At 38.1% G+C, this 27,908-nt stretch overlaps 1 protein-coding gene across 2 annotated transcripts in view; it reads right to left on the bottom strand.

The window, feature by feature from the left end:
* The window catches only part of LOC145993942 (cytochrome P450 9e2-like), a 51,929-nt gene extending 24,450 nt beyond the window's left edge, over positions 1-27,479 (bottom strand). The window contains exon 1 of one of the 2 annotated variants that reach the window (XM_083129907.1): positions 27,413-27,479. The gene's annotated coding sequence lies outside the window, so the exon portion shown is untranslated. Of the gene's footprint in view, positions 1-19,963; positions 20,024-27,412 lie in introns of those variants that run through there. The other variant, XM_083129908.1, reaches the window with a different exon arrangement.
* Positions 27,480-27,908: the final 429 nt, after the last annotated feature.

Genomic DNA, 27,908 nt, shown 5'->3' with positions numbered 1-27,908 from the left:
AAAAAATAAAAACGTGCATTAAAAATGAGAATCTTGTGTATAAGACGAAGAGTAACATGAGTTATAGAAATGAATAGTGAAAATGAAAAATAATTATAATGCATATGTCAATGATACATGAGATGAAGATGATGCACGAAAGAATGTCCCCGAAGTAGAGACAGCAAAAGAGAAAAATGTGCTATTGAAACGCAGAAATTCATTTATTAAGAGCATAAACCTCCTTAATGTACGTCAGTCATGTACAGAACAAGACTGACATTTGACGATAAGAAAAGAGTTGAGTGTTACAGAAACTATAAAAATAGAGCATCTTAGGAAAGACAAAAGAGTAAAGACGTGCCAGTTCCTGAAAAGAAAGTAAAGAAATAGAAGCCAAACGATGATGATGCCAATGCTAAATAGAGTTTGCGAAAAGGAGAGCTGTGTATATGGTATAGGGAGTTTTGTGAATCTAATGTGAAGATTGATTAAGATCGATGAATAGATAAAGAAAAGAAGAAATTTAGAAGGAAGATATAAATATAGATGAAAAACAATAGAACTTACTGTAAGAAGATAAAGAATAAATATAAAAGAAATAAATTAATGTATATAATCGATAAATCAAACCAGTGATCATATGGAAATTCATCAGAAAACTAAAGAAGTTAAAGTACCGATACAAATTTGTGTCTTTGAACACATCTTGTTGGATTTGATATACCTTTCCAATAGTGGAAATTTTGTTTACCCCAGTGGCGGCGTGTTCCAGTCGACGCCCCACAGCACTTTTGGTTGCTCGTTTCAGCCGTGGCACCTACTTGGATGCGCGTGCCAGTCGTTTGGCACCAAGTACACCCTAGGTTGGACATATTTAGTGTTGGCGAGTAGTGTAAAATACAATATTATAAACTCGAGAAAGTATGACCCCCCTCAAGCAGATTTGGCTACACTTAAAACAAGCTCAACATGCCCATATGAGCTTTTTGCTCAAGTGTGGAACCCTGTCTAATCCAAGATTTTTGTAAAAATGTCCTCAAAAATTTCCTGAGAAAGTATGACCCCCCTCAGATTGATTTGCCTATACTTACAAAAGGCACTTCTGTGAGATTGTTGTCCATAAATTTGTTAAAAATATGCCCCTCTTGATATTTTTTTTGGCCACACTTAAAACTAGGCCAAGATACACACACACACCCACCTACCCATTCCTACCCATACCCACCTACACCCACCCACACACACACACACACACACATATTGACCTTGACCTTGACTCTGACGTTGACGTTGACGTTGACGTTGACCCCGACGTTGACGTTGACGTTGACCTTGACCTTGACCTTGACCCTGACCTTGACCTTGACCACACCCACCCACATACACACCTACACCCGCCCACACCCACCCAGATGTTTTCAATGCGGTCCGTGCTTAGGGTATATAAAGAGATTTTGCATTGCATATCAGCCAGTATTGTGAAAGCTGTTGAAGAGAAAGGTTGTGTTGTTCCAGTGCTGCTCATATTTTTTAAACACAAAAATATTGCAGATTTGTATAAATTGAATTACAAATCTATTTGATTTAATTGACAACCTGTCATAGGTTTATTAAGTATAGAGTTTTGATTTGAACCCCAAGAAATTTTATATAAATACCAAAGCCAAAAATATTAACACACATACACACACACACACACACACACACACACACACACAAATCACACTGCTGAACCCAACTGATATTTTTTATTAAGCATAGAATTTTTATTTGAATCCCAAGAAATTGTATATAATAAACAACAACAAAAATGCCAAGTCAAAAACATTGTAATCAATGCAATAAAAATATATCCAGCCCCAATTGGGCTAAGCACCAAAAGATTTGTAATCCAGACAAATACAGAACTCCCACAAAAATATGCCCCAAATGCCATAGAAAATATAGCATGGAATATTTCACATATAAACATAAAGATACTTGTTCTGCACAGTCATCAACATTGCCCCCACAACCATCTACATCTGGTCTGAAAAGGAAGCATGAAGCACCTCTTAATGCTGGACCTGCAAAGCAGCCACGCTATGAACCCATCCATAGCAGTTTTAATGCCCAACGTAGGGATTACCGGTTTGTATCAGAGCCAAGATGTGGTATTAAGAATTTTTTGAACAATATAAATCCTGATCTGCAGGCAATTCTTAATGCACAAAATGGCTCTTATAAGCTCTCCCTCAAATAGTTTGCACAATATAAGAAGCCAAATGGCACAAAATTTACACAGCCCCACATAACAGAAACTGTACCGGTATATTCAAATGCAAATTCAGACACAATAATAAGCAGTTTAATATATCAATTGAACATTAAACACTCTGAATTTGCAGCAAAAGAGTCTGGATGGAGCCTATGCGGCTCTCCACACAAGTTATATGTTAATATTATATAAAGTGCCACGGTGACGAAGTGGTTAGACGTGTTTTCGCGAAGCTCCCGTATTCAGCGAAGCGTGAAGAGTGAAGATGGGAAATTCCTTGGAACAGTGGCGGGGTGCGATCGGGGCATGGAATGCGGTCATCAGGAAGTCGACAATGACAAGAATGGCGGTCAAAGGCAGTCTAAACATTAGTAGTCTGTTTTTCCTAGGACTTGTGACCACCATAGTACTAATTATCTCTGGAATAGAACAAAATCCTGGTCCATATACAACAGAGGATGTTATTCAGAAGTTAATCTCGATGGACGAAAAACTCGATAGTATGTCTCAAACAACCACTAGTGTACAGGGCGATATACGGTCGTTATCTGCAGAATTACGAGAACTGAAGGCTGAGAACTCTTTCTTGAAAGAAAAATTAGTGTTTTGTGAATCGAAGCTGGACGATCTTGAAAACCGCTCCAGAAGAAACAATTTGGTATTTCACGGCTTCAGGGAAATGCAAGGGGAAACGTGGGCGATGTCGGAGGAGCTGGTGAGGGATGCTCTATGGGATATTCTCGAAATAAATACGAGTGACTTCGATGTAGAGAGAGCGCACCGATTGGGATCAGGATCCACGAGACCCATTATAGTAAAATTTGCAAACTTCAAAGTGAAAGAAATTATCCTTGCGCGAGCTCGCTTTTTCAAGGGAACAGGCATCAGTGTACAGGAAGATTTCTCAAAGCGTGTGCGGGATACCCGACGGGAGCTGGGAAAATATATGCAACGGGCACGAGAGCAAAACCTATTTGCAAAACTAAAGTACGATAAGCTGGTGATAGAAGGTACAGTCCATACGTTAAGTGATTTAGTCGCAAATGGACTGCCATGTGTAAAGGACAACGTGTTGCAAGAAAATGTGTCTATTACTGATACAGTGAGTATTTTTTCCGACGTCAGGCGTGACATTCCCCTCGGTGCTATGCAAGAAACGGTCGATTTTACTTCTACATTGTCCCCCCCGCTGGAAGTGCCGAAGGAATCCACCAGCACAGAAGCGCAGTGTGTCACTAGCCATCACCCCCTTCCCCCTTCCTACGAGAATCAACAGGGAAATAGAAAGTCCTACAGCGAGGTGATAAGGAAACAGGACCCACGTTCAACGTTGCGGAACAGAGACCAGGTATCTCCAGCAGGAATTCGGGACAGAGCGACGCGAAATCCTCCCCCTCCCTCCTTCAGAAACAATCAACTACCCCCTAGGCCCAATGCACGGAGACCCTCATCTTACCAACTCAGGGGTCAGCAACCTCGCTGACAAAGGACTGACGGATTCACCAAGCAAGACATCAGTAAAGTAAGTACAAACAGTTCCAAATGCACAGCAACCGGTTATGATTTCTCGGTATTTCAAATCTGCTACCAGAACGTTCGCGGACTTAGAACTAAAACAAATGAATTTTACAAGAGCTTACTTTCGAACAACTATAGTGCAATATTGATAACAGAAAGCTGGTTAACCGAATCGCACATGGACAGTGAACTTTTTGATGATCGTTATGTGGTTTATAGGTCAGATCGAAACGCAATAACAACAGGAAAAGAAAAAGGGGGAGGGGTAGCTGTAGCGATAAAATGTAAATTTAAGAGTGTGTTAGTCGACTCTCCGCGTTTGGATCCAAACATAGACTGCATCCTCGTTAAAGTGTTAATTCAAGGCATTGGGATGTTGTATACTTGTGTAGTGTACATAGTACCAGGTAGCAACTGCAATACTTACTGCGAATTCTTTAGGTTCATAGAAATGCACTGTCAACCTGGTAAAGTTAAACTCCTCTTGGCCGGCGACTTTAATCTCCCTGACATAACTGATTCCAATTATGACTTAACGACTTCGACTGGACCTTATTTAGAATTGCACAATTTCATAAACTTCTCTGACTTAATAAACCTAAATGACGTAAAGAATAATAACGGAAAGACACTCGATTTGATTTTGACAAATGGACAGGGAATAACAGTGACACGGAGCACACAGCCACTAGTTCCTGAAGACACACACCATCCCTCGCTGCTAGTAGATATTAATCATGTCAAAGAAACCCGCTATAAAACTTGTCGTAATCTACAGTACAATTTCAGTAAGGCCGACTTTCCATCTATCTATCACAAACTGCTTAACACGAACTGGGATGTATTGAAAACAAATAATGACGTTGATCAGGCTACAGACGTGTTTTATGAAATTATATATAAAATATTCGATGAATGTGTCCCCTTAAAGAAAAGCCGCAAAAGACAGTACCCGTGTTGGTTTACGAGCAGCATTATTAAAAGTATAAGTAGGAAACATTACCATCACAAGAAGTGGAAAAAACAGGCGGGAGACTTTCGATACCACTACAATAAATTTAGCGAATTTCGAACAATAGTTAGTAAGGAAATTATTGATGCATACAATAGTTATGTTGCCAATTCGGAAATAAATATTGCAAAAGATAGCACCCAGTTTTGGTCGTTTGTTGCAAATAAACGTAAGAAAAGCAACAAAGATCCTGTACTGTTCAAGGATAAAGTGTTGTCAGACCAACGTTCAGTAGTCGAAGCTTTTGCACAGCATTTTCAGTCGGTGTATAAAAAAGATCCCCCTAGATACGACATGAAAGTATTGCCTAACCATAAACAATATGAAACTTTGGATAATCTTAATATTACAGAGATAGCAATTGAAGACATAGAAAAAGCCATTAAAAATTTAAAACCTAAGAAATCAGCCGGACCGGACAAGATACCTCCCTATGTAGTTAAAGGTTGCAGTGATGTGTTGAAATACCCATTGTATCTAATTTTCAATTTAATTCTTGCAAAGCACAAATTCCCTGAAAAATGGAAAGCCACGGCAATTTGTCCACTTCCCAAAACCAATAACACTAATGACGTACAAGACTACCGACCAATAAGTATATTATCAGCCCCAGCAAAAATATTCGAAAAAATCATGCACTGTTACATATTTACTCACGTAAAACCTGTAATATCATCGTTTCAGCATGGCTTTGTACCACGTAGATCAGTGTTGACCAATCTCTCCGATATTACCAATTTTATAAGTTCAACCTTGGACGAAGGAGGTCAAGTTGACGCAATATATACAGACTTCTGCAAAGCATTCGACTTGGTTAACCACGATATCTTATTAAGTAAATTAGCATGCTTCAATATTTCTGAACCACTGCGCCAATTGTTCGCTTCCTATTTGCAGAATCGTAAGCAGTACGTGACGTATAAAGGCCACACATCTTCAAAGATAAGAGTCACCTCTGGAGTACCCCAGGGGTCTAACCTTGGGCCACTTCTTTTCACGTTACTTATTAACGATTTGCCTGATTCATTTGAAAATTCACACAAATTGCTTTTCGCAGATGACCTGAAATTCTACAGGAAAATAAGCAAACAAGATGATAGTGTTCAACTTCAAAATGATATTACAAATTTAGAAACGTGGACAATAAACAATGATTTAACACTAAATATCAATAAATGCCATTTTGTATCATATACTCGAAAGAAAAACCCAGTTGAATTTCAGTATCAAATATACAACCATACTCTAGCAAGAAATTTTTTAGTCAAGGATTTAGGGGTTATTTTTGATTCAAATCTTACTTTTAATAAACACGTAGAACAAATAATTAGTGAAGCGTTCAAGAGCCTTGGGTTCATTCTTAGAATGGGGAGGGATTTCAAGAATATAGAGACACTAAAAGTTTTGTATTATTCGTATGTAAGACCAAAACTCGAATATGCATCTGTTATATGGAATACAGACACAGCAAAGTACAGTGAAGCAATTGAAAGAGTCCAATCACGATTTCTAAGATTTTTAAAATACAAATTTCAGAAAGTTTACCCCACATTTGAACACTACGACAACCTAATATATGAAAGTCGGTTTACAAAGCTGTGCCATAGAAGAACGTTACAGGAAATAGTATTCTTGTGGAAGTTGTTAAATAACGAGGTAGATGCTGAACATCTACTCTGCCAGATAAATGTTCGAATCCCGTCGTCGAAAACTAGACTCAAGAACGAAATTTTTCTTATAAAGAAGGCTAGATCGGAAATTAAAAAGAAATCTCCATTGTGGAGAATGTGCATCAGTTACAATAAATTGCTAATCAAGAATAACACCATTGACATCTTTTCTATGAACCTAAGGGACCTCAGTAAAGCCACTATTAACACAATAACCTAATCTTAAACACATAATTTCCTAATGAAATAATATGTGATCAAGTGTGTGTGTGTATATATATATATAGGAAATAATTTTAATGTATTTTATGTAGGTGTGTGTGTATATATATATATATATATATATATATATATATATATATATATATTACAGAAATATATGTAATTGTATTCACTATGTATCCTTCACATGGGCTCTGTAATTAGGTATGTACCTGTTGAGTTCGATAAATAAATAAATAAATAAATAAATAAATAAATAAATATTTCTGAATTCAGCCCATTACAAGGATCTACATATCTGCCATTACCTGCCAATATTAAAAACAAAAGAGCCGTGGTTAATATGGAAAATACCGACCAGAAATGCTTTTTGTGGTGTATTTTAGCTGCTTTGTTTCCAGTTTCAAGAAATCCTCAGAGAATAAATTATTACAAACAACATGAGCACGATTTTGATGAGGCAATGGAGGGTTTAGAATATCCAATGTCTGTTCAGAATATTGATAAATTTGAAAAAAAGGCCAGGCATATCAATGGCAAACAATTATCTATTAATGTATTTATTTGTTCCACTGGCCGTGGCAATTGCTTGATAGAACCTCTCAGAATCAGTACATTTGTTGATGAATCTGCTGTTCCGATTGATTTGCTCTTAATTGAAGGGGATGGCACATATCATTACACTCTGATACATAATCTTGAAGCTTTAGTGAGAACACAACTAGACAAATCCAATACAATATTCAAGTTGTGCAGAAGATGTTTAAGTGTATTTGATGGTCAAAAAATAGTGAATGGGGTTCGGGAAGTGAATGCAGAAATTGCCAAAAACAAGTTAATTGAGCATCTGAAATACTGTGGCAACTATAAACCTGTTCATATGGTGATGCCCAATCCAAGAGAAAATTCAAATTCAAAAAGTTTGAAGCCTTGTTGGAACACCCAGCATATATTGTCTGTGATTTTGAATCAAACCTCAAACCTCTTGCATTCTGCAATCCAGATCCTGAAGAATCTTCAATTACAGCATACCAGCTACATGAACCTTCCAGCTTTTATTATGTGATTGTACAGGATGGTGTTGTTAGTAAAGAATATTCATACTTGGGGCCAGATGCCATCAAAAATTTTGCAGATAGAATAGAAAATGAGTGCCATAACATAGCATCTAACATCTTATTAAAATCAAAACCTATGTTGCCTTTAACAGAGAAACAGATTGAAGATTTCAACAATGCAGAAAAATGCCCGGTATGTAAATCTGAATTTTCAGATACAAAAATCAAGGTGAAACACCATTCTCATACAGATGGTAAATTCAAAATGGCCCTGTGTAATAGCTGTAATATTAAGATCCAGAGACCAAAATTTGTCCCTATATTTTGCCATGGAGCATCCAATTATGATTTTCATCATCTGATCAGATATGAGGGGTTTGACAAGCAGAATTTAAATATTTTAGCTGAAAATGATGAGAAATATATATCTATTAGCAAAATAATTAAAATTAATGGTGTTCCTATTCACATAAGATTTCTTGATTCTTACAGAATTTTATCTGCTAGCCTGGCTACACTGGCCACTCAATTATCTGATGATCAATTCAAAATTACATGTGCCTTGTTTCCAAATCAGGACCTGAAATTAATTAGGCGGAAGGGTGTATATCCATATGATTATGTTACAGATTTTTCTAAATTTGATGAGTGTTCTTTGCCACCACAAGAAGAGTTTTACAGCAAAATCAGAGTATCTGGAATCACTGATGATGATTATCACCATGCCTAATTGATGTGGAACAATTTAAAATGCCAGACATTTGGTGATTATCACATGGCATATTTAAAACTTGATGTGACCCTCTTAGCTGATATATTGCAGGCATTCAGAAAATCTTCTATGCAAAATTATGAGCTGGACCCAGTGTATGTTTACAGTGCCCCGGGCCTAGCATGGGCTGCAATGTTTTTAAACACTAAAAAGCAATTGGATCTGATCCAAGATCAAGATATGTATCTGTTTATGGAGCAATGTATAAGAGGGGGGATGGTGCAATGCTCTCAGAGATATGCCAGAGCAAATAACAAATATATGCCTGATTATGATCCAGTACGGCCATCAAATTATATACTCTATGTGGATGCAAACAGCCTGTATGGTTATGCCATGATGGATAAACTGCCATATGCAGGGCTTGAATGGGTTGAAGATTTTAATATTGAAGATCTTCAGGATTTTGATGACAGTGACTATGGCCTCTTCTTAGAGGTTGATCTGACAATTCCAGATAATTTACACAACAAATTTTCTGATCTGCCCCCAATTCCTGAGGTTAAGTGCTCACCTGGCTCTAAACAGAAGAAATTGATGATGACACTGGAGCCAAAACAGGGCTATGTCATATATTACAAGAACCTCCAGTTCCTGATGCATCATGGTGTCCAAGTGACCAAAATTGGCAAAGTTTTGAGGTTCAGGCACTCAAGATGGTTGAAACCATATATTAATACAAATACAGAGCTTCGAACATCTGCAAAAAGCCAATTTGATAAATCTTTGTTTAAATTGATGGTCAATTCTGTGTACGGCAAAACAATTGAAAATGTCAGAAAACATACCGATGTTAAAATAATTACTGACCCCAGCCTGAGCAAAAAATTGGTTGCAAAGCCTAATTTCAATTATAGAAGAATTTATGATGAAAATATGGCACTTTTCAACAAGAAAGAAACAAAGATTAAGTTTGATAAACCTATTTATGTAGGGGCTGTGATATTGGAATTGGCCAAATTACATATGTCACAATTGTATTATGATGTGCTGAAACCTTTTTATGGTGATAGTGTAAAATTGATGTACATGGACACGGATAGTTTTGTTCTTGATATTAAAACAGAAGATGTTTATCAAGATATGTCACAGCCTGAATTGCTTGAATATTTTGATACCAGTGAACATACAAAGATTCAACCCCACAACAAAAAGGTGCCTGGCAAGTTAAAAGATGAGACACTTGGTGATGTTATTGTGGCATTTGCTGGGTTAAGGGCCAAGATGTACAATTTTGAGACATGTAGTGGTGCTGTTGCCAAAAAGGCCAAGGGCATTGGCAGAGTAACTGTTGAAAAAGAGCTTGAATTTGAGGATTACAAAAATTGCCTCAAATCATGTAGCACAATCAGAACATCAGAATCCAGAATTCAGAGTGTGGATCACTTATTGACTAGCAATATTGTAAGAAAAGTGGCTCTGGACCCACATGATGATAAGAGATGCATTTTATCATGTGGCATACATACTTTACCATGGGGTCATTGTGATTTGAAAAGTGGGAAACAATGCCCAATTCCAGAGCATGATTTGAAATAAATAAACATGCCTATGAACTTATTTGGGTTCAAAAAACAGGCTATTATGGACCTGCCAACACCACAACCCTCTTCTGATATGATATCTAAACTGAGTGCTTTGTTAATTATTCATCTGAACAGCATACTTACAGATATTGATGATGAAACAGGCAAAATATTGTACATATTTAACAATAATTTAAATCATTACCAATTACCTGTAGGTGGGCAATTACAATTTATTACAACCCCTGAGGGTGATGTTAAAATTTCAGTAGGGAGAAATATTTACAGAATTAAGCACTCAAACATGATTTCTGGCACTGTTTATACTGTTTCTGCTGGTGACTGCTTATATATTGAGGTCCCTGGATCTTATGACAAGCTTATACCCTTTTTTATAGAATTAAGAATCAGATACTCTATAATAAATAACCACTAAATCAAAAATGCCTAATGATATTTTTGGCCATACAAGACATGAAGATCACAGTGATGAGATTCTGATGCTTGATGTCAGAGTCAAAAAATTAAGAAGTGATTTACAAGCTTTACAAACTACACTGAATGCCAGTCTTCAATTAGAAATTACAAATTTACAATCACAATGCATGGACCCTCTTCTTAAAATTGATTCTGAACTCAAATTGTTGCTTCAGAAATATACTGATTTGGCCACATTGGATAATTTTCAAAGTTTGGAAGAAGCTGTAGCAGCTCTTCAAGCCAAATTTAAGACCCAGGCTAACAACTCTGAGCAATTGAAACAGCAATTAGAGGAGCAGATTAATAATGTCCAGGCACAGCTCCAAACAATTGTCAAAAGCATAAAATCACAAGAAGATTTTGATCTAGTGATTTCCACTCTAAAAGAACAGATTCAGTCACTCCAGATACCAAATCTGGATCCTCTGAACAATGCCATAGCCGAGGTTAAAGAAAAAATTGAGACACTTGAAAATTTTATGAACAATTTGCCATCTTCTGATGCTTTGAATGCAATAACTCGGAGTGTAGCAAATATTAAGCTGCAACTTGAAACATATGAAGATTTTGGAAAAATTCAAAGTTCCATAACCCATCTTGAAGGTACAATAGCAGCAGTGCAAAGTGATTTGGCAAATGTACTAGAATCCCGCCTGCCCGGTATTGTAGATACACTTGTCAGTGTCCAGCACCAAATCACAAAGCTTGAAAACCTCAACACTGAATCTGAACTATCTCATTTTCATCACTTGATCGATGATATCCAAACAAAACTTGAAATTTTACAACAATCCACACCCACTCAGGCAGATATAGCCCTGCTCCAAAATGCTATGCAAAATGTGGCTGATGCTTCTGAATTAAACAATGTAAAATTGGCACTTGAATTTTTGCAAAATACAGTATCAAATTTGCCCACATCACAGGAACTTAAAAATATAAAAAGGGCAGTGAATAGGATATTGAAATCAGAAGATATCAAGAATATCCAGGCAGAGATCAAACATCTCACACAGACAGTGGCTACTCTTCCAACCAATCAACATATTAATGAACTGCATGCCCTATTTGAGGATATCAGAAGACAGGTCCATGATCTTACAGCTCAAAATTCAAAATTGGCAGTTGTTGAAAATTTGCAACAAATTGTAGCTAATATCAAGCTACAGCTAGGGACCATGGAATCCAATCAAGCAAATGCTCTGTCTGTTTTTGCCACCCAGCTACAAGAGATTGTGCAACAATACAAGAAACTTGTTGTGGACATAAAAATCAAGCCAGGCCATGATGATGTTTTTAGGACCATCAATGAGCACCTTGAATCTGTAACAAGCAGATTGCTTACAGCAGAAAAGGAAATAACAGGCATAATCGAGAATCCAAAACATACAGTAATTCTTGAATTGTACAGCATCCCCAACAAAGAATATGATTCTCCATTTACACCAGGTGGCAAAATATATATGCTGTCCCCTGCACAATTTTATTACCAGTTTTTTTTGTTGGGGGCACATTGAGACCAATCAAGATCAAATATTGGCTGCAACCACAGGCACACCACTACCCCACCTTATCAATAACAAATGCTGATAACAAAGTAAAAATCACCAGTGTAGAATTGGAGGATTTTACAGATCCCAATACATTGGAAACAGCCTATACTGAAGATGATGGCTCTCTGGAATTTAAAATACATATTGGAGACAAATTATATTTAGAAAATCCTGCAGCATCAGCTGCTGAACACCCTATAGTTGCAATATTCTTGTTTACATATTATGTCTAGAAAAATTATTGTTGATGAATTACACAGACAAGCCAGACATAATTTTAAGAGACTGCCAGTAGTCACAAAAAGCATAGATGATTTATGGCAAAGCGACTTGATTGAAATGGCAAGTGGACAGTTGAAAAACTTAGACAAAATCAACAAGGGCTACAAGTATCTACTCACTGTAATAGACACATTTTCAAAATTTGCCTGGGCTGTGCCACTCAAATCCAAGACTGGAAAATGTGTTACAGAAGCCCTCAGGACAATCATCAATCAGAGTGGAAGATCCCCGCGCTTTTTTCAAACAGATAATGGTAAAGAATTTTATAATTCTGTGTTTCAACAATTTATTAAAAGCCAGGCAATAAAACATTACTCGAGTTACAGTGATCTCAAGGCCTCAATTGTAGAGAGATTCAACAGAACCTTAAAAAATCTTATGTATAAACAATTTACCCTCCAAGGTAATTATAAATGGATTAATATTCTTCCAGAACTTCTACATAAATATAACAACTCGGTCCATTCCACAATCAACATGAAACCCTCTGAAGTAACTTCATCTGATGAGCAAAAATTGATCAGTACTGTTTATTATCCTAAATATCAGCCAACAACAAGAAAAGCCAAATACAAGGTGGGTGATCAAGTAAGAATCAGCAAATATAAGCACTTATTCAAAAGTGGCTTTACAAGAAACTGGAGCACTGAATTATTTACAGTGGTTCAAATTAAACCCGGGACCCTTAACACATATATAATAAAGGATCACCGAGGAGAAATTCTCAAAGGCAGGTTCTATGAAGAAGAGCTCAGCAAAACTAAACAGCCTGACACATATCTCATAGAAAAAATCATCCGCAGAAAAGGCAACAAGTTACTTGTCAAATGGCTAGGACTTCCAGAACACAGCTGGATCGATGGAAACAAAATAATAATATGAGCACCTGGGATGTTATAAAGAGGCTGCCAGAACCTGAACAGCAGAATAAGAGAAATGGCAACTTGCTGCCTGATAATATTAGGTGTCTTATTGTTGGGCCATCTGCTTGTGGTAAAACTACACTAATGGTTGATAATTTTTTATTGGCACCCAACTGGTTAGACTGGAAAAACAGGCACTTGTATATCTTCTCTAACAGCTAGGAACAATTAAAATATCAGCAGCTGATGAAGCTTTATGATGGATTGGATATTGCCACTTTTGAACCAGATGTTAAGCCACTTCATGATTGTCTCGATAATTCTGTTGTTGTGTTTGATGACATTATACTGGATAATCAAAACAAGGTTAGGAATTTCTTTACACAGGGCCGGCACAAAAATATTGATTGCTTCTACCTGGCACAGACTTTTTCAAAAATACCCAAGCAACTGATCCGAGACAACAGCAATTTTATATGTGTGTTTCATCAAGATCATACCAACCTCAAACACATACATGATGAATATGTAGGTGGGGACTTGAGCTACAATGATTTTTCCAAGTTTTGCAGCAGGTGCTGGAACCAGGACAGTTATGGGTTTGTCACAATTGATATGACAAGAACACCTAATACTGGCAAATACAGAAAAAAAATCAACAATTTTCTAGACATTGAAACATAAATAAATAACCATGAAAAGGCCAATAATTGATGATCTTAAATTAAGAGATTATCTTGTAAAAAGATTTAAGGGATGGAAATCAGAGAACCGTGGAATTTATGAAAAACACAAACAAACAGAACAGCCCATAATTGATGATATTGGTGAATTAGGTAAAAATATCAAAACTGTTACAGAGCAAAATCAAAATTTGATCACAGAGCTTGTACCTGTAGCTGCTAGGAACATATTAGATTATCCATTCACCCCACTTTCTAGTATTCATACACCTAGTCCTGTTGCTCCTAGAAGAATTGAAGCTACTCAGGATCCTATTAAATTGGGTCTTCTTGCTCAAAAATATTTAACCACACCTAAAGACAATAAAGATGAGGTGTTTGGCTTATATGCTGACACAGAGCTTGATGGTAGCATCATACATAGAATTGGCAATTTCAGAGTAACATTTATGGGGGATGATCTTATTGTATATTCAGAATCTCGTCTCGGAGAAAAAGGTGCTTTTGTTAAGTACCCCGGAACACCTGGATTGTGGGAACTGATGACTAGGAAAAGGCCTGGCAGCTATGCAGATCAAGATTATGAATATTACAAAGAAATATTAATAAAATCAGATGCTCTATACCAGAACAATGATCCCACACAAAAAAGAGTCAAGTCTAGCAGTGGGGCAAAATACAATAATTTAATCAAGCCCATATGGTCACAGATCAAGACTGGCAGAGGAATCAAACAATACAACACCCTGCCCAAAGAATTTGTGTGGGTTGATGATGTCAGGAAACTTGTAGACAGGTTATTGGTGATAGCTGGGGAGGAAAATGCTGGGAACCACAATTTTTATAATGAAAAAGTTGGAATTATGGACATGATAAGCACAAAATTGTCTAATTTTATAGTGAATGACACTAAGGGGATTGGATATCTCATAAAAATTATTAATACTCTACCACCTAAATTTTGGAATATTTCTGAGGGTCGGGGCCTTGTTAATGACATTATAAACAAGCTGCCATTTGAACTACACATTCCAGGCTATCAATATTGTGGTCCAGGCACAAAATTGGATCATAGATTAAACAGAGGTGATCCTGGTGTTAATCCCCTAGATGCTGCTTGTAGAGACCATGACATAGCATACAACACACATTCTGATCTTCACAAGAGACATGTTGCAGACAAGAAATTAGAAGAGGCAGCATTTGGCAGATTTGTAAGCAAAGATGCTTCTTTAAGTGAAAAAATAGCAGCATTGGGAACCACCATAGCTATGAGCACCAAACAAAAATTGGGGTGGGGGTTGTAAATATGTATATAATAAACCTACAATGAAGGCCAAGGGTGTTATGTATCAAATACCTTATGCAGGTCTCAAATCTCTTAAAACTATTGACAGTGTTTTGACCAAAAAGCAGCGCAAGAAAAAAATTCTTGTATTGCAAAGGGGCATGGTATGAAATTGTTGCTTAGTACCCCCCAATTAAAAAAATTACAGCAATCAAGAAAAACATCACATGTGGGGGGATTTATATTTACCATCCCTGCCATCTTAGCTGCTCTCGGGGCTGTGGGGAGCTTGGCCGGGGGATCAGCCGCCATAGCAAAAACAGTAATAGATGCCAAGAAGAATAGGGCAGAATTAGATGAGCAGAGGCGCCATAACCTGGCCATTGAGAAACAAGGCAAAGGTGTTAAGAGAGCCATGAATAAGTTTAAAAAAAACAAGAGCCGCTTACAAACCAAGATATTGAAGCTTTAATCAAGCCACTGGGCATCAAACATTTTAGAGGTGTGTACATGTCTGATTCTTTACCGGAACAACCACTCAACAAAGAGTGTGGCATTGTTAATTTGGATAAGTACAAAAATCAGGGCACTCACTGGATCTGTTATCTTAAATATTTAAACAATGAGGCATTTGTGTTTGATTCATTTGGAGGTGTTCCACCTGAAAATTTAATAAAATATCTAAATTCATCTAATCTTTATTACAATAATGCCCGTGTTCAAAACTTCAAAGATGTTAATTGCGGACATTTGTGTTTATCTGTTCTTAGATATATGTCTCAAATAAATAAACCATCAATTGAAGATTTTCAAAAAGCCTTGTGGTATTTAAAACATCATGGGGGTATTCCATCTCACCAGCCAAAATTCAATATTAAAACTCAAATTGCATGATGACATAGTGTATAACAAAACAATAGCTCTCAGGGCATTTTATGGCATGTACTTAATCCGTAATATTACACACCACAACAATACAATTGCAGTTGGTGATGAAAAAATTGTCATCACTCCAGGGCAATATAATCTCTCCACTCTAAATGCTCAATTACCCAGAGGTGTAGTGTTAAGTCAAAATTCTGTCACTCACAGAGTAGAGATTGTATCTGCTACAGAAACAGTGGATCTGGGTACTATAGGAGAGCTGTTAGGCTTTGAGAACAACACAAAACTTGAACCAGGCATCAAACACATTGCTATTAATATACCTAAATTCTTAGCCATAGAGACTCTGAATATTCACTGTAATGTGGCTGAGGGTATGATCACCAAATCAAATGGCATAGGCACTCACAAACAAACCGGCATCATTGCAACATTCAAACCTAATTCTGAATTTATGGAGCCCATCATCTACAATCCATCCCCAACATCATATTTTCCTGTGTGTCATAATAGAATAGATAATATTGAATTGATGGTCACTAATGAAAAAGAAGAATTAGTTGATTTTGCTGGAGCCACAACAACTGCAATCATAGAGATTAATATTTAAATAAAAATACATACAAGAAGAAAATGGAAAATATTGTGAGTTATGAGCTACAATCATTTCCCCCAAACAGGAGGACATTTGCAAATTTAAATCAACCCAACACAGAGATTGAGGGGATGGATTTATACACCCTCACAGAGCAGATCTATACATCAAATTTGATGTTGTAAAGCTCGATGGAACAGATTATCCGGCAAATTCAAATATAAGATTGGTAGATAATTTTGTGCCACATCTATTCTCTGAAATTGAGATCAGAAAGCATGGTGTTGTTATAAACAGAGTGGATTATCCCGGCATTACCTCCACAGCTTTGGCCACATTAAAATTATCCAAAACCGAGGCTTCTTACTACAAAATAGGTGGATTTGAGGCTGGTGAGAAAATATTATCTAAAAACCACACAGTGCTGTTCCCTATGCGCCTATTTCCAGGATTCTTCTCGGATTACAAAGATATTATGTGGAAGGGTGGTTTAAGAATCACATTTAGAAGAGCTGCAAATGATAATAATGCTTTGATGAGGTACAGCACATTAAACTCTACAGGGGAAGCTCTGCCTAATACCCTACCAGATGCAGGCAAATGCATTATTCAGACTATGGAGTTAAGAATCCCGGTTGTTGAATATGAGGCCAGCTATGCTCTTAAATACAAAGCTGATATAATAAAAAATCCACAAATTTCTCTACAATTTTATACATATCAATGTGTACAGAAGCCCGCAACTGGTACTTATTATGAGTTTGATGCTACAAATTCATTCTCCAGTATTCAATATGACATGCCAGATTTTGTGGTGGTATTGTTTCAGACTGGAAGACACAATAATCAGGAAAAAAATTCAAGTAAATTTGATAACTGCAACATCAAGAACATATATCTTAAAAATGGCAGAAATGAGGTATTTCCTAGAGAAAATTATAATTTAGACATGTCCAAGGATGATTTCCTCAAATTATATGAGGCATTTACAGCATACAAAAGGGTCACTACAGGCAATACTGACATGTATTACACACCAGATGAATTCAAAGCACAGAGACCCATGTTTGTAATTAACACTTCAAAAAGGAAACAAGTTGTGGTGAATGACAGGACAAACATTAAAATTATCTGTGAATTCCATGAGGCATTACCTGATGACACCATATGTAGTGTTATTCTCATAGGTGAAAAATCATATGTTTATGATGTAAGAAATGAGAGAGTCACCGAGCAATTCTAGAGGGGCTCTGCATATTACACTGTTTTAATATTAGATAAACAAATTGAAGCTGGTATCCAATTGAACTTAAACCGGAAGTAAATATGTGGGTGGGTGTGTGTATGTATCTTGGCCTAGTTTTAAGTGTGGCCAAAAAAAATATCAAGAGGGGCATATTTTTAACAAATTTATGGACAACAATCTCACAGAAGTGCCTTTTGTAAGTATAGGCAAATCAATCTGAGGGGGGTCATACTTTCTCAGGAAATTTTTGAGGGCATTTTTACAAAAATCTTGGATTAGACAGGGTTCCACACTTGAGCAAAAAGCTCATATGGGCATGTTGAGCTTGTTTTAAGTGTAGCCAAATCTGCTTGAGGGGGGTCATACTTTCTCGAGTTTATAATATTGTATTTTACACTACTTTGGCGCGTTCCAATCGCAGCCACAGGGGAGGAAATTAGTACAATTCCCAAAGCCTAAGGGAAGAAGCTGTAAGAAAGATATAGGAATTCCCAAATCGTATAAAAAGTGGAAATAGAAAGAAATTAAGAAGAAATTCCATATCCAAACCATCCACTAAGAAGGAAGATCCATATTGTCCAATACGAAGGAAGTCCAGATCCAGACTGTGCCCTAAGAAAGAAGGATGTCCAAATTCAGAAAAAAACATTAAGAAGGAAGTTCATATAGAAGAATATTCAAATCGATACAAGAAATAATAAAAAACATATTAAATGAAAATTGACTGTAAATGAAAATTACAGAAGGATGTAGCTTATCATGTAAATATTCTGTTTCCATGTATCCTGTGTTCGAATAATATATACGTTTAAACGTATCCATTGGAAAGCATCCTGTCTGGTTTCGTTGTCTACAAAGAACCCTACCCTGTAGATATTCTAGCTTAGGTTTAAGATTAAGATTTATGTACCTTTGGAGAAATGGAGGTAGCAAAGCATATGAATAAGAAAAAATCCATAATATAACTGAAATTTGCCTAACATGGCGGTCGTTACACTGAGTTTTTTTATGCATTTTGTCTTTCATATTTCAATCAGATATTGCGTAAAGACAAAGTTGCAAATAATAAAGAAAAAGTTAAGGCTACGTTGGTTGTCGTTAGACAAAAACACTTACTAAAAAAGTATAGTATTTTCTTGCGTTATGCTCACTGTATCCTTATGTCGAAGCAAGCAATCCCACACAAACTAGTTACATAATCTCTCACCAGATGTCATAGGCTATCATATAGAGTAAAATATTAGCTGGAAAGACTTGTAAAAGGTCATGCGAGAATGGTCGTGGCAACGACTTCAATTTCATATTCAGGGCCTCCCCGATGGCGCAGTGGTAGCGTCGTCTCCTTGTAATCAAGGGTCCGGGTTCGGTACCCGGTGGAGGCATATAGTGGTTTGGATACCACTTTACACTGTAGGTCCAGCCCCGATTAGCCTTACTGTGCACAAAGTGGACTTAAAACACCAAATCAATCAATCAATCAATTTCGCATTCAAAATCAGAAAATTTCACCATCAAGATGCCAGAAGTTCGATTCCAGGAGGGAGCATTTTTATTTCAGTGGATTTAATCTGTCTTGGTTGACCTAGTAAGATCTTCGAACAACTGTAGATTGAAAACTGAAAATCCGATCTAGGTGGCAGAGTGGATAGCACAGTGCGCTAAGACACTAGGCGTCGTCGCTGGTTCGATTCCCGGTCTGGGCATACGTGTTCTTTGTAAGTTCCCTTGATCAATTTCTTCACGTCATCACTCATCCTCATCGTCGCGATTAGCCAAAGGTGGCATAAAAGCGGCGTAAAATAACCAAATCAATAAAGCAATCCAAACTTAAACACTAGGTATTGTAAGAGAAAGCTGGCAACACTGATGTGATATCTCTTTATCTACGTGCTTGCTCGATCTCAGGGCAACATGAACACTTCGTGACGATGAAAAAACTGAACCACGTCACTTTAAGTTAAACATGTAGTTGTATTTGCTGCTTAAAACTGAGAAATATAACTCAAAGATTCTGAGTGTCAAATACAAATTGTTGCAATGTCACAAGAGTTAAAAGAACGGAACAACTTACAGCTGGACACCAAAAGCAGTTCTCACGACGAAAAACCTCGTACTCCTGATAAATACCTTGTCAACGCTCGAGTGTTTGTGTGAAGATATTACGTCACTGGACTGTAATAAGCTCTATTTGGTTACACCACGTTGTGTTCCTCTTCATGCAATACGAGGTACTTGAAAGTTTGAAGTTTTATTTAGTATTGTACTTAGTTCATGAAATACTCAAGGGGGGCAAGGGGGTCATGTCCACCTCTCCTTAAGGAACCATGAAATATGTTGTGAACCTATAGAAACCCACGAAAATAATATTTACGATTTTTCTGATTTTGCAAGTATTTCGATCATGGGCGCCCGCTAGGGGGACCAGGGGGAACTTGACCCCCAGAGATATCTTAGAAAAGATCATGTAATTCGAGTGGTGATATTTTACTGTAAATAATACTGTTTTATGTGACTTGCAGACCGTACAGCAATTACTGCAATGTCGATCAAAATAAGAAAAGATCGTTTTCACCACAGGCATTAGAATCATCTTGACTGGAGTATCTAGGGGTGTGCAGGACGAACATTTTTGGTCTGGACGGGATTGGGAAGTGAAATTTTTATGATCCCTTCGCTGGGGAATAAAAAAAAATCGCCATTTTCGGACGTGAAAGTTTCGAAATTTACGGACGCGGTGAAAATCTTGAATTATCGTCCCCTCGCACTTCTGGAACAAAAACCGTTAATTTAAAAAAATGTTTGCCACTTTTAGAGCAAAATAATGCCAAGAATTAACCACTTTCCAATACAATTCTTTAGAATTTCTCGATTGTTTTGGATCCCGAATAGTAGGAAATAATTTCGTTAAGTTGACATCTGAGTTCGATAATTCAGGCGCCGTCATTTTTAATTACTTTTTTACGGAAAGGAAACAAGGCGAATACAGTTACTATTCAAATATTACTCTTTCGTTAACTCACATTCAGACAGGTTCTTCATCATAAGAATCTTTGCTACGTACCATTTAATTTACAAATATATTTTTTCCTTAACATAGGATTATCATGGCTATTCACTGGTACTCATAAAAAAATATTATTATATTACTTAAAGAGAAAATGAAAACATTGTTAATTCTACTATTGTACTAATTGTACCATTCGAATATTTATGAGAATTGAATGAAAACAATAAGAGCCAAGCTGTATGTCGTGTGACAGCCTTTGTCTGAAGCCGACTGTATTGCTGATTATTTGTCGGGTCAGATGAGGGGAGGGGGCTATCGACGTTGTTGGACCTTTTTTTCTGTTACTTTTGGACCATAATATTGCAACTCTATAATTGTACCTCTAGCTGTAATACTACCATAGCGTTGGAGGCCACATCCCATACTCCAACAGCATTTGCCGGCCCCCGTGGCAGTGTGGTTAGCACATCGCGTTACGACGCCAGGAGTCCCGGGTTCGAATCCTGGCCTGGGCATGGATGTTTGTGAGTGTCCATTCATAAATTTCATCATATCATCACTCATCCTCATCTTCGCAAATTATCCAAAAAGTGGCACAAGAAGCGAAGTAAAATAAAGCAATTCAATCAATCAATCAATCCAACAGCATTTCTGGTCATCTCTTAGTTCCACATTTTAAGGTGTACCCCATTATTCTGTGACGTCATGGAGACAGAGACCAGATAGTTCGAGACTTGTCAAGACGAGAACGAGACTTGACTTAAGAGTCTGAGAATCTCAGTTCCATTCGAGACTTCGGGTAAAATAGAAAATATGATATTTGAAAATTTAACCTAGACCACAATTACTTTACCACAGAACTCGTTCAGACAGGCCAAACTTATATCTACCTGTTTCTTTATAGATAGTCGTCGGCCTCCGTGGCAAAGTGGGTAGCACAGCGCTCTTCGATGCCAGAGGTCGAGGGTTCGAATCCAAGTCTGGGTCTGTGTGTTCTTTGTGATTGTCCCTTCATCAATTTCATCATATCATCATCCATTTTTGTCTTGGTGAAAAGTGGCAGAAAAGCGAAGTAAAAGAAATCAAATCAGTCATTCAATCAGTTGTAGATAGGTACCCAGATTTTTGCGAGGTAACGCACAGTGGCTCAATGCTGAAATCAGTTTTCCACCAGAAGCATACGGATGTGTTCCTGGTACGTCCAGTGGATGTGGTCTATGTTGCCCTACGAAGTTGTTCCAGGAGAGTGGCCCAAGGACGAAGAACAAGGCAGTTGCAGATCCGGTGCGGAGTCGAAGTCAGGGAGAATTGTCTCATGCCACTTCCATTCGGCTCCGTCGTTGCAGGGAAACGAGATGCGGCAGACTTGGTCACGGAACTACAGCGCCTTGAATAACGTAGTGTAGAAAACGGCACGGTTCTGCGCTCTCTGGCTGGTTCCACTCGAAAATGATCCGCTAGAGGCGCTGGTGTTGTACCCGGTGCTTGGTATTCGTCTGTTTATAATGGAAGTAAATGGAGTTTTCGCTGCAACGTCTGATTCTTTTACACGAAGCGTTTCTATGAATGTGATAATTGCTATGATATTTGGTACAGTGGTCGCGAAGATATTAACGAACATTCTAGACAGTCGACCACGTCCTGTTATCGTCATACTTTCGTTAATAATACGGGAGAAAAAATACGCGTGGAATGCTCTTGGCAACTAAATTTTTGTGTATGAATTAGGTTCATTATTATTATCATCATCATCATTTCTTTTAAAGATATACACACTGAAACATTTGTATTTTTTATATTTACTGTCACTTTTCTTCCGCTTTAAAGTAATCGCGGCGATGATGATAATGATGATTGCATGAAACGACAAGGGGAACCCCACAAAACTTTCTTAGTGCCATCGACATGAGTGTAAGGCAACTTTCAAACCAATGGGACAAGTGCCACGAGATGTTCACACTGTCACACTAGTGACACACACTTCCAGAATGTAAAATAGCATTCATTGTACATCAGAGTTCAAACAGCAAACGACACGTTCATATGGCGTATTCGCGTGCTACTTGTTACTTCGGTCGGAAAGCTCCTTAAAGGAAGGGGGCTGAGACCGAAGCGACGCGCTACAGGGAGATTTTCCAACTAAGTGACAAGCGACATGGTGCCTTCAGTCTATTAGCAAGCGTTGCTTGCGAACAAGAGATAGGCGACACGATAAACCGCACATTACAACAACATATCTAGGCGACACGATAAGCCACAAGTGTCGCATTGTCGCTTCTGCGTCGCTCAAACTGGGCCATATCATCAATAGCTTGCAACCTGTTGCCGTGGTCACAAGCTTCCCCACAAAGTGCAACCAGGCTGAAACGACTACGAAGTGTTTCACCCAAGCATCAGAGGGCGCACAGGAGACAAAACATATGACCCTTAGGAAGTTCAAGGTCATACAAGGAAGAAATCTCGCATAGCAACAAATGAAAATTTGCTGCACATTCTGCTTGCGTCCTCGGATCCGGTAATATCATCGCGCCGAAAACTCCCAATCAAGAAGTCCGGAGCACTGTCACCAGCAGTTCTAGGTCTGCTTTCATCTGGTCTCCCAAGAAGGGACAGTTCCACCATACCAGCATCCGACAGTTCTGGGAGCAGCAGCGCGAGCGGAATGGACGAGGACGCTGATTAAGATATGTACATACAATTGTATTTTTAAATATGGACCTATAAAAACCTACGAAGATAAAATCGACAATTTTTCAAGCTTGTGAAAATTTCAATTTTGTCCTTGTATTGCATAAATGAATGTGTTTGTTGTGCAGAGAGGCAGTCTCTAGAAGTCTGAAGTGTGCCATATTGGGTACTTTTAGTTTTATAATCATTGATGCAAGGTTACCAGCAGTGGTGGCGATTGGAGGGCTATGGGGACAGTTGCCCCCCCCCACTATTTCCACATTTGCTCCTGCACTATGGCCTCTTAATGCTAAGGCTTGTCTCTCCAGACTCGGTGGTGGGATATAGTGGTTCGGATCTCACTTTAAACTGTAAGTCCAGTCCAAATTAGCCTATCTGTGCATAAAAGTGGACCTGAAACAAAACTGAAACTAGTCTACTAAGAGAAAGTAAATTGTCCTTGGCCCCCAGTTTTGGCACCCAATCGCCGCTACTGGCTACCTGGTGAAAATGTCTATCTCTCTCTTTTTTGGTTAACTATACCTTACGAAGGATCGTAGCGGGCTATGGGTTACCTCACATTTAGAATTATTGTAACAGTAATTGCTAATGCATATAATTTAATTATAAATTTATTATATTCTAAACACAGAATTATCGTGGTTGTTCAATGGTTCTGGTATAAGAAAATAAAGGAAATTTGAAAAAGAAAATAATTTGCAAAACTCAGAACTATCCGAATACTTCTGACCAGTATCGGCTATTAAGTGTAAAAACTGGGGAAGGGGAGGGGGTAAGGACAGTTTATTTTATCTTGGTAGACAATTATTAAGTTTAGTGCGGGGGCAAAATTGGCAAAAAAAAGTCGGGGGCAACTGCCCCCAGGTCCCCCAAATAGCCGCCACTGTATGTATATGCATGCATACACACACACACACACACACACACACATATATATATATATATATATATATATATATATATACACATGCACACACACACACACACACACGGATCTGGCCAATCCCTAAAACAAATCCTGGGTACGGGCCTGTCCGAAGATAATGTAGTTTCCCCACTTATAAGGGTCTCCTGATCTCAAAGCGACAGCGACGTACATTTGAAAGAAGAAATGTTGAGCGTAATCCAATACAACAAGTTGTTTGAAACCCAGTAAGTGCCACGTTTACTTCCTAAATACTTGTTGCTTTATGTTAATTATGTTATTTGCTATAGTGTTGAATAAATAATGTTAATGTAACTGGTTTAGACATGAATAAAGGCATTTTATCAGCACTTTTTTTGCGCCTTTTTGAAAACATTTTCAGATCCTTTTTTTTCTCTTTCTCAACCATAATTGTGCACCTCAAAATCAGTTCCCTAGTAATGGATATTCAATGTCCCGATTGTGAACAAGTACAGAAAAACAGTAACTCTGCTATGGTTTGAAAAACTCAATATGCTGACCAAGGCAGACATTTATTTTATTATAAAACATAAACTAAACGTAACGTTTCAACCTTCTAGCAAGGTCTTCTTCAGACTCTGTACCATGTACAAATGAAACAAGGTACAAAACAGGACGATATGTATACACAAAACCTGTCTGCCTTGGTCAGCATATTGAGTTTTTCATGTCATGGAAACAAGGCTTAATGGTGTTATAATCTGCTATGCTTGCATAAGGAATGTATGATGCCGGATGATATTCTGAACACTTGAGGTGAGGGACAGATAACAGCGTAATCAAAGGGTTATGTAACGAAGAATCTGAGGACATTTTCAGGCATTAGACGAGTTGACGAGTTGTGTCCTTGTGGGTGACCTTGGTTATTGGTGCACAGACATAGAGAGAGAGAGAGAGAGAGAGAGATAGAGAGAGAGAGACCTCGAAACTCTTTCCGTGGGAACGATCAAAAACCCTCAACATAGGCCGCGGATCCGCGGGGAGGGCTACAGGGGCGATTGCCCCTCCCGACTGCTAATTTTATCGATATATCATTAGCTATGCCTAATCTTTTTTAATATTCAGCTGTTCTGTTTTTTTATTGCAAAGTTTAACAGGTTGGAGAATGTTGTTTAAATTTTGATCTAAGCCAACTTTATGCTCATGATCGAAACTGGGCATAAGGTTTAAAATTAGATCCAGTCGGCCCCCGTGGCGGAGTGGTTAGCTATTCGCGCTACGACGAATGGGATCCCAGGTTCTGGCCTGGGCATGGATGTTTGTGAGTGTCCATTCATCAACTTCATCACTCATCCCCATCTTCGCAAATTAGCCAAAAGTGGCACAAGAAGCGAAGTAAAATAAAGCAAATCAATCAATAAATTTGGATACGAACCACTGTGCCTCAATAGGGGATCCAAACCGAAACCCCTTGAGATAATAGGTTTTTGTTTTCTTTGCATTATTCACTTTCGTTCGGTTCTGTGTACCTTGGCAATGGGAGGAATTACGATAATGTCATACAATAACAATCTATTCCAGCCTGGATCCTACTTTTTGAAAAAAAAAAAAAAAAAAGTGTACATTAACCAATAGAACATGGAAGTCAGCTTGGTTCTTGTTTACAGCACCATGTATTGTTTACGTAAAACAGTGCGCAAGCGTAGCTTAGAATTGATCCTCGGTGAGGTGAAGTACCCAAGTTAAATTTGCCCCTTCCCACTGTAACTTCCCACAGCCGCGACAAGCCGCTCAAGCTTGCGTTCAATTTGTGAAATTCTCAAGCAACACGGGCGGGCGACAAACGACACGCGACACGGAGATTTCATACCGAATACCGAAGCGGCAAGAACAGACCGAATCGACAAGATGTACTTAATTGAGAAAACGACACATTCCGAGCGACACGCAAGAGGCACAAACGACACGTGCCTGTGCCTGTAAACATATTGTCTTGGCTATGTTCTTTAATGTCTCAAATGCCTACCAGGTATTCGGTGAGGTATATCGTCTATAAATTTTTGTGAGAGCATTTTTTTAATAACTATTATTACAGTGTAATCAGGCCTCCCCAATGACGTTGTGGTAGCGTCGTCGCCCTGTAATAAAAGGGTCCCGTGTTTGATACCTGGTGTAAGCACAAAGTAGTTCGGATCCCACTTTAAAACACCTCAAATCCACCAACATAATTGTGGAACTTTTGCTAGGGTGTGGAAGGTATTTCGAGTAAAGCTATGGTCTCAAGCTATTCTTAAACGTACGAGGCGACTCCGTGGCGGAGCACAGGCCACAACGACGCCAGGAGTCCTGGATTGGAATCCCGTCCTGGACTTGTGAGTGTCCGTTCACAATTTCAACCTATCATGAGTCATCCTCAACGTCACGATTAGCCAAAAGTAAATGAAAAGCGACGCAAAAAAAGGAAGAAAATGCAGATATTTAATTTGCAGGACCACGAGATAGATTCCCTGAGTTTTATTTAGCGCTAGTGACGTAACCACAAATATGGTTCAATTTTTAAAAATGCACGATTATATTACTCCCTACATTCTTTACTTTATCCTCTGTAACGTATGGTAATATATTGACGTACCGGTATTCTCCGAAATCATCACGTTACATATCACAATTTTGTTTCATAACTGCTGCCACAATTTAAAAATTACCCCCTGCGATGGCATGTGCAATGCTGTGAAACACCACGTGACGGGTTTGTTTGGATTCGATCTTGCTCAGTTGTCTGCTCGTGACGTCACACTAATGTGATCCATTAGGAGTAATAGAATGATACGTTTGTAATGAATGAGATTTCGCCCTCAAAGGAGCGAATTCTTTTTTTCCACGAACCTTCGGGATCTTATCTTACTGTTCACACAAAATACAAAGAAGATACAACTTACGGAAAAATCCGTCGTCCACTTGACTTGCTGTGTGCACTTACGGATTACGACGTATGAGGCAACCAGTGTTGCAAGGGACTTAAGAAAGAAATATACGAAAGCTGTTACGGAAGTCGCAAAAAAAAATTAATAATAAACGCATTAAAACTACAAAACCACCCATATTCCGAGGAGCATTACTTATAAGAACAAGAAAAAGAATTTGCCACACTAAAATTTTGAGAAGAGAAAGGTATTCAAATAATTCAAATTTGTAAAAGAAGTTTTCCATTATTTACCTTAGTACAGTAGCGTAACTTTGGCTGTGGTGGTGACGGGGGGGGGGGGGGGGGGGGGGGCAGAACATGAATCTCAGGTTCCAGAAAGTTTAAAAAATACCTCCAACGTGTAAATATTAATGGACCTGGACACTTGGAAGGGGGCGAGTGCCCCCTTCCTCCTCCAAATTACGCCTATGTATTAGTAATTGTCCCTTGAGGGAGTCTTAAAGAGATAG

The sequence above is a fragment of the Lepisma saccharinum genome, chromosome 10 (genome assembly GCF_977018435.1).
Source record: "Lepisma saccharinum chromosome 10, izLepSacc3.1, whole genome shotgun sequence".
Taxonomy (NCBI): domain Eukaryota; kingdom Metazoa; phylum Arthropoda; class Insecta; order Zygentoma; family Lepismatidae; genus Lepisma; species Lepisma saccharinum.
Note: the sequence above shows the minus strand (reverse complement) of the source record. Positions and strands in the feature narration are given on the sequence as shown.